The sequence below is a fragment of the Leptinotarsa decemlineata genome, unplaced genomic scaffold, assembly GCF_025532065.1.
Source record: "Leptinotarsa decemlineata unplaced genomic scaffold, Ldec_3_MD MMD2_tig00026328_RagTag_RagTag, whole genome shotgun sequence".
Taxonomy (NCBI): domain Eukaryota; kingdom Metazoa; phylum Arthropoda; class Insecta; order Coleoptera; family Chrysomelidae; genus Leptinotarsa; species Leptinotarsa decemlineata.
The window spans coordinates 14,192,861-14,205,768 of NW_027412688.1; the positions used below are offsets into that span (position 1 = coordinate 14,192,861).

A 12,908-nucleotide genomic window follows, 5' to 3' on the forward strand; every position below is an offset into this window, starting at 1 on the left:
ATCTTTCATACCGATTTGTCTAATAAGAATATACGAAGGTTTGGATATTAATGCTCAAGATACCATTTGAATTTCAATGAGTGCACACGTATCTTTTTCCGTCTTAATTAGTTTTGGACAATGTGTAAATAAATATTGTACCGAAACGTTAAACTTACCTACTTATTTGATTCTGTTCGCCTTGAATAACACTAAACGGGCACTGTAACATCTGAAGAACTACTACTGCTGATGGTGTATGATTGAGGCCCTGAACGGATGAAGCGCTTGGAATAGCGGTACCCATCGCCGACACCTGAAAAAGACATTCCATAGTTATTACGATGTTGAAAATGCATAATAAAACACCGGTGGATAAAATTATGGTTTGCCATTTGAATGAAATTCGAATAACAGTAACATAATTGGTTACATGATAAATACATAAGGAATGATATACCCAAATATCATTTTGAAAAATAATACATATTATTATATTAGACATACAGGGTATTCCAGAAGGTGAAGAAGTTTTCAGAGTATGAATAAAGAGAATATGTTATCTGAATTGTGGTAAATAACGTAGACGGTTATACTTTGTTAAAATACGTTCAAGTATGTATAGGAGTTAGATAATTTTTAAACTCCAACATGTAATTATATGAATTTTGTGAAGAGTTTTCAGTTCGTATCTCTTGCTGTTCCATAAAACGGGTGTTACCTAATAACATGTTAATATTCTATGTAGGAGATAACATATTATGGCCTCAACCTTTGAATTACAAGGTGTTTAAGTTTCGATAATATTTTACTTATTATTATTAATTTGGTATGACCCTACATATGTTTGCGAAACGAAATTCTCATCTCCCATAGATCAAAAGAATTGTTCTGCTGTACGACATATTTTTATTTCTTGTCAGTGGCGTCCGTGTGGAATTTAGGCTGAATTATTTTATAGAGAAAAGTGATGAGCAACTGTTTTTTTTTTAATGAAAACTATTTTTTGAATTCACCTTTTTCCTGCGCAAACCTGGCAGCACATTTATTTTTCGTTTTTTAGTTCATATTTCCAGCTAGCGAAAAAACAATTTATGTGAATTTGTTGTGTATCTCTACGTTAGCTTGGCTGAATACATTGTTGGATAACATGTATGCGGCTTCATTAAATTTCCTCCTAAACCAATGTTCCTCTCTGATTATTATCTCAGTTTGGGCCATTCGATGTTATGTTGATGGGTCTGCTATTCCTGATTTGCTGGTTTCCCCTCTTGTGCTCGGCAATGCGAACATTCAACGGCCTCTTAGTTTCACCGATATATAATTTTCCGCACTCACAGGGTACCCGGTAAATGCAATTATTGAAATCGCAGTTCTCGTTTGGAAGCCTGGCTTTCGTGTGGCTGCTACGGATAGTGTTTCCGGATCTGAAGCAGGTTCTGATGTTGTACTTCGATCCAATTCTTCGTATCTTTTCCGATAATCCTCTGATGTAGGAAAGTGCAAGCACTGGTAGTGACGGCTTCTCTTCCTGTCGGGACTCCTGCTGTCGTCTAGCCAAAGTCTTTTCTACCATCGCTTTGGAGTAGCCATTCCGTTGAAGATCATTTTTTGATGATGTCTAGTTCCTTCTCGAGACCTTCCTTCGTATTACAGAGCCCAAAAGCACGGTCTAGTAGAGTCTTGATGATTCCTCTTTTAGTCGATTGATGGTGGTTGGATTCGTGGTTCAGATACTGTCCCGTATGAGTGTGTTTTTGGTATACAGATGTTTCCCACTTAGTGTCGGTCCTCTTCACCAAAACGTCTAAGAATGGCAATTTGTTCTGTATTTCCTTCTCCATTGTGAAATTGATGGAAGGTCTCACGCTGTTGATGTGTTTCAGGAAGGCGTCTAGTTCAGGTTCCATATTATGAAGGTGTCGTCAACACATCTCAACCAGATACGAGGTTTCTTGTGGGCTTCTTCAATGGCCAGAGTTTCATACCACTCCATATATATTTTGGCTATGACTGGTGAAAGTGGCGATCCCATTGGCAGTCCCTCATCTTGTGTAAAGAATTCGTCCTTCAGTTGGAAATAACAGTTTCGTACACAGCATCCTAGTAATTCCATGATTACTTCTATAGGTAGATTCGTTCTCTCTTTCAGGTTCCCATCTTCAGATAGCTTTCTCTGTATGATTTGGAGTGCTTCTTCGACCGGAACGTTGGTGTAAAGGCTTTCCACGTCGAAACTAATTAGTTGATCGTCCTGTGTGAGTATCGGATATTTTAAACAATTATGATAAAATCTATGTCAATAATATCGTTTAATATTAGCCATCTTGTTGAAGCTACATCTGTCGAATTAGTTTTTATTCATTCAGATAAAGCTTTCAACAACAGGTGCAAATAATAATATCGATGTATCGAAATGGATGTTATGTTTGGGCAACGTTCCGCGCGCTTCGCCCATTTTACGGTCGCTATAATCGTCCTACTAGTGGATAAATTTCAGTCTATTGGTTTGGTAAACGATCGACCAACAGTCGTTCGTCGAAGGAACGCAAGATCTGCCGAAAAAATCGCCGTTATTTGTGAGGGTGTACAGGAGAATCCGAAGCAATGGATTTCGCGTCGCTCACAGGAACTCTGCATTTCGCAGACCACCACTTGGCGAATTTTGCGTCGTGACTTGAGCCTGCACTCGTACAAAATTCAACCGACCCAGGAAGTTAAACGACCATAGACAACGACGTGTGTTCGCTGAATGGGCTCTTTAGCGAAGATACCCATTTCTGGATGAATGGGTACGTGAACAAACAAAATTGTCGAATTTGGGACGATATCAATCCACATGAAATCCAAGAGCGTCCAATGCATTCTGAAAAAGTCACTGTTTGGAGTGGATTTTGGACTAGCGGTGTTATTGGTCCACGGCGTTGGCTAGACCATCACTGTCAACGGCGAGCACTATAGGTCGATGATTACCAACTTCTTTTGGCCTGAATTGGATGATCTGGACACCAATAGTATATGGATTCAGCAGGAAGGCGCTACGTGACACACAGCTCATGCCACATTGGATATTCTGCACGAGCAATTTGACGGCATTGTTATCTCACGTGGAGGTGATGTGAACTTGCCACCAAGATCGTGCTCTTTGATCCCGTTAGACTTTTTCTTGTCGCAGGTATTGAACGTTTCGGCTGCGCTCCGCCTAGAGAAGCCGTGGCGAATATTTGAACGATGTTATATTCCACACATAATGGCATCATTAGGTCTTTCAAACGAATATAAAATTTCGACGATATCTCCACGCACTTTATAGGAAGCGCTCAATGAAAGACTCTATACTTTCTAGGATTCATAGGATAATAAATCTACTGAAGTCCTATCTGCTGTTTCAATTATATCAGGTGGTTTACATATAGGGTGTTCGATCCTCACCATTGGGATCTCGGAAACTGTGAGAGATACGAAGATGGTTGAATTACGGCAAATGTGCGCATTTACCTGGCTAACAATATGCCGTTGAGAAAGTTTTGAAATTCAGAGTATATCCGGAGACATCCGGAAGAAACAGAAATTTCGGGAAATGGTTTTTTTTTTTTTGCTTTATTTTTCGAAGGATTCGATGATAAATTGTAATTCCATATTGCCACTTTTTCCCTGCTACATAATGGTGTTTTCAGATTTGCTGTTCGACGTTTCGTCCTCCGGCCACCATCATCAACTTTATTTTTTCTAATGGGCCCTACATTGGATTTGAATAGAACCAGATTTTACCTTTTCAATGATGTAACATAAGTTATCATTTTTTTTTCGAAAAATTTGAAAAAATTTGAAAAAATTAATTCTTATCATAATAGGCTTTGACTTTGATGTTTCTAAATTTGACTTTCAATTTGTTACACCCATTGACATTTTGTTATTATAATAGTCATTAAATTTTTGGCGAAAAATGGCTTTCACGAATGAAGAAAAAAGAGATACGATACAAATTTTACATATATGATAGAAACAGTGTTAAGACATCGAAAATGTATTCAAACTTGTATCCCGAAAGACGGCAACCACATCGAACTATGTTCAATTTATTGGATTTGGCGATTGGAATTTTGTAATTGGCTAATGAGAAGACCTGATTTTCCTGTTTTCCTGGAAAATGTAATTTGGACAGATAAAATCACTTTTATGAATTGTGGGATATTGCACCGAAATAACGAACACATTTGGAGCATAAACAACCGAGAAATTCGACCTCAAGTGCAATTTAGTATTAACGTGTGAGCAGCATTTTGAGTCCTCATTCATTTGACGGAATTCTGAATGGAGAAAGCTATCACCAGTTTTTAATGTCGATTTTCGAAGACTATTTAGGTGATCTACCTTTGGCTAACTATAACAACATCTGGTTTCAACATGATGGTGCTCCACCACACACTACTAGACGGGTATCTAATTACCTGACTGGAAGGTTTTATGATGAATGTATAAGGAATAATAGGCGGGTGATATGTCCAGCAAGACTTGAGTGTTATGGATACATTCTTATGGGATACACTGAAAAATACAGTTTATGGTCAGAGGGAATATCAAAATATTGAGGATATCCAGTTTTTCGAAAAAGAATGATAACTTATGACACATCATTGAAAAGATAAAGTCTGGTTTTATTCATAACAGAAAGAATCCAATGTAGCGCCCACGAGAAAAAATAAAGTTGATGACGGTGGCCGGAAGACGAAACGTCGAATAGCAAATCTGAAAACACCATTATGTAGCAGGGAAAAAGTGGCAATGTGAAAGTACAACTTATTTCCGAATCCTTCGAAAAATAAATCCAGAGAAAAATTCGAAATTTCTGTTACTTCCGGATATTTCCGAATAGACTCGTAATTTCAGTACTTTTTCAACGGCATATTGTTAGTCAGGTAAATCCGCAATTTTGCCTCAATTTACCCATTTTCGTATCTCTCATAGTTTCCGAAATCTCAATGGTGAGGATCGAATTTGAAACACCCTGTATTAATCTCCTTCTCACTGTCCGAACTTGAAATTTTCAACAGCATTTGAACGAAATATAAAAATTGTGAACTTCATAATGTTTACGGAAATGGTATCTGTCAAAATCCGCACACAGATAACTTGATAAAAAGTATAGTATACAGTCTTGCTGCTGTGAATTCAAAATTACTACATCATGGTCACCTTCAATATAAACATTTATAAACATTCGTATCCATTTCGTAAAAAATACATGTGTCAAAAAACCTAAATATCTATAATTTCAGGGCTCGGATATGAGGATATGTGAATTTGGGTACAATGTGTGAGTGGATAATATCAGAACTGTTTATATTCGATTTGTAGGCAAATCAGTGCATGAATTGTTTCGAATTAAATAAGTTCCACTGTATCCAAGCGGACGTACCATAGGTCAATTTACTTTTCGCACTAGTGCAAATATTTTTTAATTCAAGTAGACTACTATCCAAAATTTTCTGATATTTTTTTGGGGGAATGTCAATTAGAATCATCAATATACCAATAGTTTTTTAAACAGTTCACCAATAATGCATTGATATAGATGAACTCATTCCTTCACATTCAAATGTTTTGCACATAAATGGTATTTTCACTTCTGGTTGAAAAAAACATCTAAACTGTTCAGAACATCGTTCGTAAGAATGTGTTGTCTGGAAGTGAATCATTTCTAGAACCGTTAAAATTGCCTAATACTCCATTATATGGAAATACTCCTAGTCAATTGTTGAACAATATATTCCTGTAAAGTATTTTGCCAGTTACGAAAACTCATTCAACGCCTTTCAAAGTTCGAGATACGAGATTACATTGAAAGATAAATAAAACAATTGAACATATTTTTTGACAATAATGCAAAATATCTACCAGAAATAAAAGATAGGAGAACTGTTTTTATAAAAAAAATTCAGTTGTGATAAAGAGTAAACAAGATAGTAAACATAAATAGAATATAAATGAAACCCAAACCTCGACTCTTCAAATGTAGAAAATGATAATTTAAATAAAAGTGTTTTACCGAATTCGTCAAATGCAAATGCTAATTAAAGGACAAAGTTTGGCAAATTTGCGAAACCTACTGATATTTGAGGGTAATATATTGATAATCTGATGTGTTTGAACCATTGATGTGAAAATAAAAATGCCATGTCTAAACAGATGTGGTTGCTGATTGACAATTGTTTGATTGAAGATAATAGTATATTATACAGGGTGTCCCTGGACTTCCTCTCGGAAGTCTGCTTTGATAATTATTCATTTCAAATAATGGTGGACGAGCGGGTTTGATGTCGTCGAGTGAAACTACATTTTTATCAAGACTCGTTGCTCCGATCGACTTTCCACACGAGTACTTTTATTCATAAAATTGTCCAAGTAACCTTAATTTGTTGAAAAATATTGAAAAATATCTGTCATTTCAAAGTTTTGGGGTGTGGACCATCGGGGGTAGTACGTTCCTGACTTTTTAGCAAAACAACTGACTCCTGCATGAAAGCTCATCGAAGGCATTCATTTGTTTAGTCAATTACCAAAATTTGAATGATTTTGAATATTCAATTGAAAAGTTATCAAAGAAAAACGTTTTTCATTTTGTAACTTCGAGGGCCCGTTACTTGGTAACGAAGGATTTTAGGAAAAAAAGTTATATGAAGTACTGGTGATATTTTGACCCCATCTATACATTCTCGAGAGGAAAAGAGGAAGTCCAGGGACACCCTGTATACCTTGGGTCAGAAGTGAGCTATTATTTACCGAGCATTTTTATATCCTAAGACGCGTAGCGCCGAGGGATATAATGTGCGAGGTAAATAATAGCTTTTTCAGCCGAGGTATAAATAGAATTTTTTTCACTACTAACATTGATATATTAACAATTTTAATTTTGGCATTAGTAATTTTCTAACAATTTGTTGAATATATCGGAATATCAAGTAGAGTGGAGCGTGTTTCTAATCAGACTGACTTTTATTTATCTATGTAAAAATTTGGCATGTGTCAAATTTTGATATGAATCTAGGAAATATCTTAATGTTTCACTTCTCATCGCTTCTGTATGTTCAGAACTTAGAATTTCTCAATTCTGCATTATAGTGAGAAAAAAATGTCCTTGGTTATGTGACAACCCAAGGCAGCTATGAATTGTTGCATGTCAAATTGAAACGGTACAGTTTCCATGTTGAATAGGCGATGTCGATGATAAGCGCGCAACATCTACTTACGCCCGAGAATACCTACCACAGAGAAGCGAGAAAGACGGCCATTTTGTGTCCCTTTTTCGTAGACGCATGCGTCGACTTGGTTGTCTCCACGTCATTCTCGGGCTTAGTTGTCTCCATTAGTCTGTGAGCACTGAGCAAACATAATGAGATAGGTAGTTAGTTACAAAAGGTACCTACCTAACTCGGTATACATTAAAATTATGCTATTTAAGCAAGACTTTTCAGGAGATAATTAGTTTTGAAGAATCCATCGTGAGAGAAACAGTAGAAAATTCAGCAATATATTTAAGGCACTTGAAATAAAAATTAAAACAATGCTCGAACATGACGAGCGATGTGTGATATCTATAGATGAGATGGCTTTAAAATGCAATATTTTTTTGATACAGGATGTGATGAAATTATTGGTTTCGAAGATATTGGAGAGGCAAATAAGAGGAATTACATATGTAGAAATGTTCTCGTTATTCTGGCTAGAGGACTTTATTCTCCCTGGAAACAACCGACTGCTTTTTTTTTTCATTGAATCACAGCTACCAGCAAAAAATCTACGTGATTTTTTGGATAAGTGTATTTCTAAATTATCCAATATAGGTCTGCATGTTGATGGCATTGTGGGCTCTAACTTTTATGAATTGTCAAAGTTATTAGGGGTCACTTTAGAAGAATCTGAATTTGAGCTCGGTGGTAAAAAACTTGTTTATATTTTTGATCCACGTCATTTGATAAAAGCCACTAGAAACAATTTTTTAAAACATTCATTTCATTTTGAAGGCAAAAGTACATCTTGGTCTTTTGTGCGCTCTTTTTATGAGCAAGACATATGGTAATTTTATAGATAGTTCTAAGCCATACAGTTGCCAGTGGAATGAATGCATTCGTGGCAATGAACTTACTTCCTGCTTCTTCTTTTGGTACAATACACGTAATAGAGACATTCAATAACCTTTTTGATTTGTTGAATTCGTGTTCTTTACGACATCCCTATAAATACAAAAACGTATTTGAAGGTTCGAAATTCCATTAGATTTTTTTGAAGAGGCTCTAACGTTTTTGAAAAATCTTGAAATTTTCAATTCAGAGGACCAAAATGTCACAAAACGAGTCAGATTTAGAAAATATTGGATTATTTTCATGAATAGTGTAATTAAAATATGGGATGACCTTTCCAAATCAAATTATAAATATTTAAAAACGAGACGACTCAATTCAGATTGTCTTGAAAATTTTTTTGGTGCTGTACGACAACAATGCGGAAATAATGTTAATCCGACCCCCCATACAATTTCAAAGGGCATTCCGGAAGTTGTTTTGCCAAAATTATTTTCATTCCAATCATATAAATTGTAAGAATGATTTAGATGATTTATTAATCAGTATACAATCCAAAAACGTAAATGATATATTTATATCAGATGAGAATCACTTTTCTCCAGCCCTGTTGCCCTTCCGGATTATGATTATAAAAATGAAGATGTATGTACACAGAATTCATTCATTTACGTTTGTGGATACATTTTAAAAAGAGCTCTTCAAGTGTATACATGTTATGTCACTCTTTAAGCACGAAGTGCAGGACTTTTGATGTGAATCGTCTGTTAGGCTATTTTAAAGCTTATACTACGGAAAAAAACATGTTTGGAAATTTGCGCTCACCACCAGATGAATTCATTAATTTTATATATCAGTTGGAATGTTTATTTAACAATCGATTTACAAAAATTTCTACTGGGGGAGCAGTTTCGAATATATCATTCAACCTAATGAAGGATGTAGATTTTCTTCATCCTTGTGAAAATTTTCCAAAAATGTACATAATTAAGCTATTCATAAGAATGAAAATTTTGTATAGTATCAAATATACTAATATAGATATCAGTAATACCAAAGGTAAAACTGTAAAAAGGAAACTTAAGATTCTGTCACATTTTTAAATTAAGAGGTTTTGGTAAAATATCTTGTTTCATTATATTTTCATTCGGAACTTTACTTAATTAGAACCCTCAGATTGTATTGATGTTGTTAATGAAAGTTCAAGTTAAGATTACATAAAATAACAAAATTCACTTCTATTCATCCTCAGCAGACTTATTTATTTCAGAGGATATAAAATGATTATATAATATAAGCATTATTCTATTGTCGTAACTTTATTTTAATTTTCTATCTAATGAATTGGATTTACAAAATAAAGTAATTTAATTTATTTCTTAAAAGCCAATTCATCATAAATAATAATAAATTGGCAACATAGTTGAATATTCTCTATCATTACTGCGAAAGTTGTTCAATTAGCAATATAAAAATTGAATGGAGTAAGTTTCTCTTCACACTATAATTTTATATTTCACAGTGAGCCCACGTACTACACTAGAACGTAAGAGTATGTATTTTTATTAGTGTATATCGCTGAGGGGTCATTTTTCTCAGTGAACCAGGTTGTTTATCACTCAAAATCTTCGGTTCGGAGTTGGGACACCGAACATCAAAGGATCCGACGTTAATGTCGCTTCTCTGTGGTAGGTATTCTCGGCTTAGGCCATCGTCCATAGATATTCTAATTCTATGGACGATGCTTAGGCCATGAAAACGTTTGCCGGCGTTTCCATGACAACCAAACACTGAACAATGATTATTATTGCTTTCAGTTTGCCAAATGCGGTTTTAATTCAAATTTAGATGTCATTTTGAAGAAGTCAAAAGATCTAAGTCAATTGAAAAATGGGTGACGATGATTTAGAGATGATGTGTACCCCACCCTGCCTGATTTGTCACAATTGTACAATTAATTATAATTTCAAATAATTTTCAAGCGTATTTCCAACATTCAATTTCCTACTTCTAGTTGATAATTAAGTTAACAAAAGTTTCTGTGAATATCTTTAAAATTATAGAATTTTTGTCATTATTTACCTAGGTGTTTTTTAATCATTATTTATCAAGGGTGAGAAATATTAATTCTCGTTAGGGGAATGGAGTAAATAATAGCAATTTCTCAGGTTAGTAGTGAAAAAAACATATTCTCCATTTTCGAATGATTATCTTATTCACCACCGAAACTAATTAACCTCTAGAACCCATGTTGTATGTGGATGAATATTGATTTATTCAAGATCAGATAGTGAAAAATATAAAAATGAATTATTTATTGAATATAGGTAAAAATATAGTTTAAAATGCCAAAATGAGATACCTAAGTATTTGATAATTTCTAAATATGATTCATTGTTTGTCTTATATATATTATTTCGAAAGATTGGAAAAGTTAAAACGAAATATTTTATGCATTTTCGACGCACAATTGTTTCTAGAAGTGATCAGTTCAGGAGTTATTAATGAAGAGTTATTGAAAATCTAGAAATTTTTATAATCAATTTCATTCGATAAGAAACAGAAGACACTCAAACAAAAATTTTTATGTTTTTTCACACATGATTGTAATTTATTTTCATTTATACAAAAAATATTTTTTAGACATGATTAGATCAGGAGCTATTAGTAAAACTGATAACTTCAATAAAATTCTTCCACATGTAACTGAACACATGAAAATTTCACATTCATTACTTTGAATTTTCTCATAGAAATAATGTCATATCCCACCTATTTCAGACTATTGATGTTCGAAACAATAAATAACTATAGGAAATAGAAGAAAATACAATAGAACTGGCCGATATCTAATCAACATTCATTAAAATGTATTCAAAAAACACACTTTGAAGTGAAATTTCCACCTGAGAGTTTATAAAACCGCGATATATGTTTTGCTATACCATATTATCTTTGGACGTCACAATACTGTATTATTTCACGTAAGAAGATATCTTCATACTGAAAATTTGCTATTTCATTCATAAAAACTACTCTTTGCTTCATTTTTGTTCCTACACAATGCATATTACCTACACATTTCAGACACTTCTTGTAGCTCCTTCAAGATACAAATGTTTACGGATGCTCTTTAAAAGGTCATGATCATTCAGACTACCGGTATTATAAATTCCTCAAAAATAAACATCATGAATAACGGTTTCACCAAACAAGTATTACGGGAGAGTTTCCTGATTTTCAATCCTGCATCTCGTTTTGAATATGCGTGAATAATTAATTCCATATAATAACAATTTTATTACGTTGACTGCAAAGTAGGTCATCGTATAAAAAAACTTGTAACAACTTGACATTGAAGAATATGTTCATACAAAACAAGTTATAACCGTTACACTTGCCGAAAATGGAATCAAAACATGTGTTGTTGAAACCGATGTGGTGTACAGGGACCCACTTCCGAATTGAAAGACCCGAATAAAAAATGTTTACTGAAAACCCGAATAAAAAATGTTTACTGTCTAACAGGCGTAAGAAACAATGAATAATAATAATGTTTCTCAAATGAATGAAAACATTCTATGAAATCGTTGATGAAAGTATTTCAGAAAAAAATTCGTGCTCAACCTTCAAAGACAGTCAATCAACTTAGTTGAATCAGGCGATGTTGCCTTTTACCAGAATTTCCTGAATTGTCAGAATATGATATGGAGGTGTACCAATGCTATTCAAACTCACACAGATCTTCTGTATTAGCAACCGATATCCCTATAATTGAAATTGGTTCACGTTCTTTTCGGAGAAATTTCAGATGGTGAAGGTAAGTTACATCAGTACTCTCAATTCATGAACAGTAAATATATGATAGTTTGGAAAAACTCGAAATATTTAATTACCCCCAAGAAATCGACTCAATATCATACAGGGGGTGCTAAAATTACTATTATTTCCATTATGCATAAAAGTGGTCAAAAGTTCATTTTTTCAAATGAAACCTCCTATACGGGTGTCAACGAATCTATTAGACAAGTCATAACTTCTAGACTATTAGGTGTATCAAAACGAGATTTGGTACAGATAAATGGTATGTGGAGAGGAGAGTTTTCACATATTTTTCACTTTCCGGTCACTTCCGGTTTCAGCGGAAATGGCTCCGGTTCTGAATTTTTAAATGGAACACCCTGTATATTGTAACATTTTTGGATTTCTGAGACAATTCTGGATCAGAAACTGACATTTCCGGAAGTTTTTCAGCCTACTTGATTTTTTCAGAGTCACTTTTAAAATTGCATCTAGGTGGCCATGATCGGACGTAAACTAATCTATGGACCTCAGGTGATATCAGAAAATTGCAATAGCGGAGTTTTAGTGACTAGTGTGTTGAATATGAATGAGACAAGTTTACAAAATAACATTTTCGTGTCTAACTATTATTTTTCAAATGGCGACCATTTTTTGACAAGCACTTTCCGAAAAAAGGATTTTTTGACAAATCTAACGATACTAATTTATTTGCGATTGGATTACAAATAAGAACATAAATTAAATATTTCTGAGGAAAATACTCGATACAAATTCATTTACTTTTGTCAAGGGTGCCATGGATAGGAATGATGCATAATATTTTGAGGTTATTTCCATCAAGTCCACTTTGGAGAACAAAACGCTCACCTAGGTTATGACAGTGACATAAGCTTTATGAGCAGAAAGTAGAAGTTTCTCTTGATTTTCGTTAATTTTAGTTTAATTTTTCGTCGAAATAATGTATACTCAAAGTGAAAAAGTGGATATGTTGTTATTGTTTGGAGAATGCCACAGAAATTCAAGGAAAGCTGCTGAGTTGTATGC

At 34.2% G+C, this 12,908-nt stretch overlaps 1 protein-coding gene across 2 annotated transcripts in view; it reads right to left on the reverse strand.

Moving 5' to 3' along the window:
• Positions 1–12,908, reverse strand: part of LOC111512606 (uncharacterized) — a 79,985-nt gene that overhangs the window by 30,274 nt on the left and 36,803 nt on the right. The window contains exon 2 of one of the 2 annotated variants that reach the window (XM_023168747.2): positions 163–295. The gene's annotated coding sequence lies outside the window, so the exon portion shown is untranslated. Of the gene's footprint in view, positions 1–158; positions 296–12,908 lie in introns of both variants that reach the window. The other variant, XM_023168748.2, reaches the window with a different exon arrangement.